We start from the raw sequence: 6,087 nt of genomic DNA on the forward strand, positions 1-6,087 counted from the left end.
CCGTCCAGCCACAAACCATCCCTCGAGTCGCCGAAACACCTCGGCAAAAACCTGTAGCACCCGTACCACTTCAGTTTAAAAAGGGGCAGAGCTTAGAGAGTACCCCACTCCCAACATTATCCTCTAAAAATGAAAAAAAGAGAAGGGATGATAAGGAAGTGTTTGGGAGTATACTCAATAACATGGCGAAAGAAGGAGGACTGCTAGAAGCTGGGGTTGTGAACCAGCCACTGCCTTCAGAGGAGGAGATGGGGGAAGCATCAAGGAGAAGCACTCTGGCAATCTTGGATCCTAAGGAAACTACTAACGCAAAATCCTATGAGGAACACATTGGGTCGCTTTGGAGGAAGCGACAGTGGAGAAGCAGCCTGAAGTGGCTGAAGAGAATAAGAAGAAGAAGAAGAAGATCGAAGAGAAGAGGGCTGAAGGAGATGAGGAAGCCCATCCAATCAAGAAGAAGGAAAGAAGGACGGATGAGAAGAATGAATACAAGTGGGAGGAGAGGTGCCTGAAGAAGGAGGAAGAGAAGCAAGAGAAAATGTTGCGGGCACATTAAATCATCGCAGAAGGTAGTATAAGAAGAAAATTACATGATGAGAAGGTGCGCCGCAACAATGAGATATCGGCAGAAGAGGAAAGGAAAAGGCTCGAGGAAGAACAACACATTTTGCTGGCCTCAGAGCAGTTCGAAAGAGAATTTGAGAAAGAAATGAGAGAAGGGGAGGAAGAAAAAAGTAAGAAAAAGGAAGAGAAGGAAAAGAAGCGTCCAACAAACGTTCAGCACAGAAGAGAGAAGAAGGGAAAAGTGATTGCATAGTGGGAGAAAGAAGAACAACGCAAGGCAAGGGAAAGGAAACAAAAGTAAAAATCCTGTCTTGCATTGACCAAAGAGAAGGGAAAAGTAGTTGTAGAAAGCAGTGAGTCTGCATTGGCTAAGGGATGACCATCAAGGAAGAAATAAAATGACGATATGATGATGGAGATGGGTTTCTTCCCTACGCCAACACCACTACCAGACTTGATCACAAGCATTGTATTGGAGCATGGATGGGGAACATTTTTCCAGTACCCATCCATCGTCATTCCAAAGGTAGTGCGTGACTTCTATAATGGATGGCTCCATAGCACCAAAGATGTGGTGACCATGAAAGAAGGAGTGGTGCCTTTCAGCGTAAAAGACATCAATGAATTATATCAAATGAAGGACATCCCAGATGCGTCGGGTAATAAAATCATTAATGATCCCATAGAAGAGTAGATGGAAGATGCGCTGAGGGTATTAACGCAACCGGGCACTCAGTGGTCAGTTTCCTTAAAAGGCATCAGAACCCTTGTATCCAAGACATTGCTTCCAAAGGTGCGACTTTGGGTATATTTGGTGAAATGGCGACTCATCCCGACCTCCCATGACAAAACAATTTTGAAGGCTAGAGTCATGGCCGCATACTACATCGCACGCGACATTCCAATAAACGTAGGCCAGTTGATCGCAAGAAAAATTCGAGGTTTTGTGGGGCACATAAGAGGCCAATATTTCTTTCTTGGACAGTCTCAAGCCTATGCCTCTCACTAGGTGTGGGTATTGAAGAGGAACCAATGTCGGAAGTGCATGGTCTCATCAACATCAAAATTTTGAGAATGCTTCTCAAAGATTCCCCACCTTGCCCCAAACTTCCACCAAAAAAGCCCATGATCGACTTAAATGCGCCGCAGCAGCCAAAGCCAAAGAAACAGTGGAAGGATGATAAAGGAAAGGAAAAAGTCCAAGAGGCATCAACGCAAGATCAAGAAACCTTGGACCTTTTGCTTTTGATCATTTTCCCTCCAAGCCCTCCTGCAGAACCTTCTCCTTCATTTCCCGAACATTTCACCAACCTTCTCTTTGCCCCTGATTGTCCAACCGCAGATCCAGGAGCTTCATCATCACCATAACTTCCCATTCCACCGTCGTATGTTGATGAACCACGCGATTTGGTGAAGGCACTTCTGCCCAACCCCAAAACGATGATGGCGAAACATTGCAGGCACAACCCACCATCGCCTCCTTAGCTGCTGAACTAGAAAATATACGGTCCCTTCTCTCCCAACAACAAGACTTGTTCTGCTAGAAAATAAATGAGGTAAACTAGCGAGTTAAAGACTTGCAACGCAATGCTGCTATGACAAGGCAGGTGATGATCAATATTCAACGCAACATCTATACGATCCACCTGAACCAAAGGCAAGTAGTGGAGCGTAACCATGAATATTTCAACTTCTTGATTGCTTATCTTCATGGCCCCATAGTGCCTCCGCATTTACAGCAGCGTCTGAATTTCGAAGAAGCAACTCGCATACCTCATCAGAATCCTCCACCGGAACCTCCTCCTCCTCAATAACTTTACAATTTTTTTATTTGCGGTCATTCTTTTATTGTTATTTCATTCATTATTTTTCTTTGTATAGAAGCTAATTCTTTGATTCTTTGTACATGATAAAACTTTTGTATTGCGTTATTTGTATTTCTTTGTATACTTAGTTAATTTTTAATACAACTGAGTAGCAATTCTTTCCCTATGCCTTAGCCTCTTCTTTATCATCCTTTGTCATTATTTGCTATATTCTTGATCTTCTATTTTCCCACACTTTGTATTTTCTGACTAACACTTAGTTAATTTGTGGCTATAGCACTATTTTACCTTTTATCCTTCAAAATTCTGCTCAAACCTTCTTTTCAAAATTTTGTCTAAGTGTTTGTCTATTCTGTCCAAACAACGCAATTAGGACCGTATCTCTAAATTTGGTGGTGGGAAAGGTCTGAGCAGATGCGATCAAGTAGATGCGGTCATTAAGAAAAATGTCAAAAAAAAAAAAGTTCTGTTTTCATACAAAACTCCATTGTCAGCGCAAGGGAAATCCCAAAACAATCCCAACCTGATACGAGTTAAGTCGTGAAAGGAACGTGCTCGTAGTTGGATGTTCGCATGACACCCGTGGGAGCAAGCCAAAACGAAAGTAGGTTTCCAAGAACGACGCAATATGAAAAGAAAAAGAAAATGAGAAGAAGAAAAATAAAAGAATATAAGAGACAACTCTTCTAACCAGCAAAAGTTATACTTAGCTGAAATTCAAGAGTTAAAGTTGAGATTGGCATACAACCGTAGCTGGATGTTCGCATGACACCCGTGGGAACAAGCCAAAATGAGGGGTGTAACCATGATCAACAGTCTCTAAATGAATGACGCAAATTTGACCACCGCATCCAGACACATCAAGTTATTTTTGCAAGAAGAGGTAAACATTCTTTTTAAAACTAGAAAGGCATTTTTGAGTAGAAATTTATTGCATAGAAGAATAAAGTAGAAATTTGTTGTTGAGTAATGTTGCCTAGGTGGAGCATTCAGAGCAACCATTCGACACAAAATTTAGGATAAGAATTGAGCAAGATTGCCTTAGTAGAAGATATGCTTGAGGACAAGCATATATCTAAATTTGGGGGTGTGATAACTTCTAGAAATACAAGTTATTTATACTGTTTTATTTAGATATTGCAGCCAAAAGAAAGAAAATTACGTTGATAGTATGGAAATTGGCCAAGAAATGCGAGAATTATAAATTGTCGTCAATACACCCACTGACACCATTGCGATGATGGAAAAGAACATTTCAGCTCTGTTTTACAGGAAATCAAGTCACCACATGCGTTCATGGCTCAAAGATAAACGGAACAACGCATCTACGTCGCATTGTGCCCGTCAACTCAATAATGAAGAGACGATCAACGCAATGGCGGCGCATGCCATGATCGATCAAGAGCTTTACGATCAACGCAACTTCAACCGCATGCAGTAATCAAAAACAACACTGCATGCGGGCAAACAATTGAAGATGTAAAGAGGAATGCAATTGTGGAGGATTCAGACGCGTGTACAGCTGTTAGTTATGCATTTTTTATGGGATTGATTTCTTAACAGGAATATTCACTCCACCATTTCAGGAATTGCCTTAACAATAAAGTGAGGACCATAATGCAAAGAGTCAAAGCTTCATCTATAAATAGCTTCTGCAATTCCATTGAAAAGATATGCTTGAATACAGAGAAAAGTGCATATACTGATCTAAGAGAGAGACTGGTTGAGTGACTAATTAGAGTAGATCCGGGAAGAATTAAGAGACAAGGCCGAGAGGTGAGTCTCTGGGCAAAGAATCCTTCTGATCCCCACCGTTGAAGCTGTGTACGAAGGTCACCTCTATCGGATGAGCAAGCCTGAGAGGGAAGCTCTTCTGTTCAACCATTCCACATGCCTGCAAGCAAAAACCACCGTCCAGATTTGTGTCAAGACGTTGACACTCTTCTATATTTGTTTCTATCTCTTTATCATCATTTGTATTCATCTTCGTAGTCTATCATTCACACCATATATCAGACGCTTAATCTTAGTATTGAATGTTATGATCATTTCCATTATCATTTATCTGTCTATTTCCGTTCACCCATAATCCATCTTCTCCATGACGTTTTCTTAATCCCATGGGTAATTAGCAAGAGTTAAGCAAGTAAATTAATTGGGTTAAGGAAATAATTAAGTTTAGTCAAGGTATGGTAGACGGCATCTGCACCTGTGAGAGCATAAGTGAAGATGCTATTCTGCCTATCGAGAGAGGGTTGGAAGAATGCGTTAACTAAAGCGAGAAGTACTTCCAGAGATCGAAGCAACCTTGCGTTCACTACGTTCATTCCTGTTTCACCATAGAGAAATGGGAACGCGGCCGATCATCGAGAGGTGTACACCAAGGGAAAGCAAAACCTTAGTTACATCTTTATCGCAATTAACAAACTTGCGACGTTTGTACTAATTATTCTTTCTCCTTCTGATTCATCCATAAAGACTTGCCATCGCATACCACGATCCTTTGTCAACTTCACAGTCAGTCCCAAACTCAGTATCATGTATATCATGTATCTTGTATCTTGTATCACATTAGCTTAGGTTTATTTTCATCGCAATTTAGTTTATTAACGCAACTTTATTTTACCCCAATTTTAAATTCATGTACAAACCCAATTCTTATTAATTGTAAAAACCGGTCGCATATATCACAAAAGTAACACTTTAACGAAAACAATCCCTGTGTTCGACCTCGGATTACTCTGAGAAACTTGCATTGGAATTATACTTGGTTTCAGCGCAAGGAAACTTGTGACAACGCATTACTCCATATCATACTACAAGCATATAATTAACAACGCATATATCTAGAAGTAGTATCGCATAAAATGTGGATGAGCATTAACATAGCATAAGATTACATTTAGCGTTACAAGTTTATGACAACATGAGCTCTGTCTCTTATACACATCTAGATGTGTATAAGAGACAGACCCAATTCTTATTAATTGTAAAAACCGGTCGCATATATCACAAAAGTAACACTTTAACGAAAACAATCCCTGTGTTCGACCTCGGTATATACCTGTCTCTTATACACATCTAGATGTGTATAAGAGACAGGACCTATAGTTCCAAGAAGCCCAAGAAAATGAACCCCAAAGTTGCATCCACCCTCAAGCCTTCAGAACATGAGACAGAAGAAGTCCAGCTACCACCAACTTTGCAAAGATTGAAGGAGAAACAAAATGATGAAGAAAAGATCACAACAGTGGCCGTAATGCAAAATTCTATGATCCCACCTAAAATGGGTGACCTAGGAATCTTCACGATACCATGCTCCATCGGAGGGGCCTACAGTGGCCAAGCACTATGTGATCTTGGGGGGAGTATAAGCGTAATGCCGCTATCAATATTCAAAAAATTGAATATTGGCACACTCACGCCCACGACAGAGACTCTCTTACTTGCGAATAGATCCCGAATACATCTTGAAGGAGAGTTGAAAAATGCCGCAATCTCAATTGATAAATTCATCTTGCTGGTAGACTTCCTCATTTTGGATTATAAAGCGGACGAAGATGCGCCCATAATATTAGGACGACCATTCCTTTCGATCGGTCATGCTTAAATTAATGTGCGTAAGGGAGAGATTGTAGTGAACATTCATTGGGAAAAGCTCCAGATTAAGGCAGTCAAGATCCCAGAAGACAAAGAA

The sequence above is a fragment of the Benincasa hispida genome, chromosome 12 (assembly GCF_009727055.1).
Source record: "Benincasa hispida cultivar B227 chromosome 12, ASM972705v1, whole genome shotgun sequence".
NCBI classification, from domain to species: domain Eukaryota; kingdom Viridiplantae; phylum Streptophyta; class Magnoliopsida; order Cucurbitales; family Cucurbitaceae; genus Benincasa; species Benincasa hispida.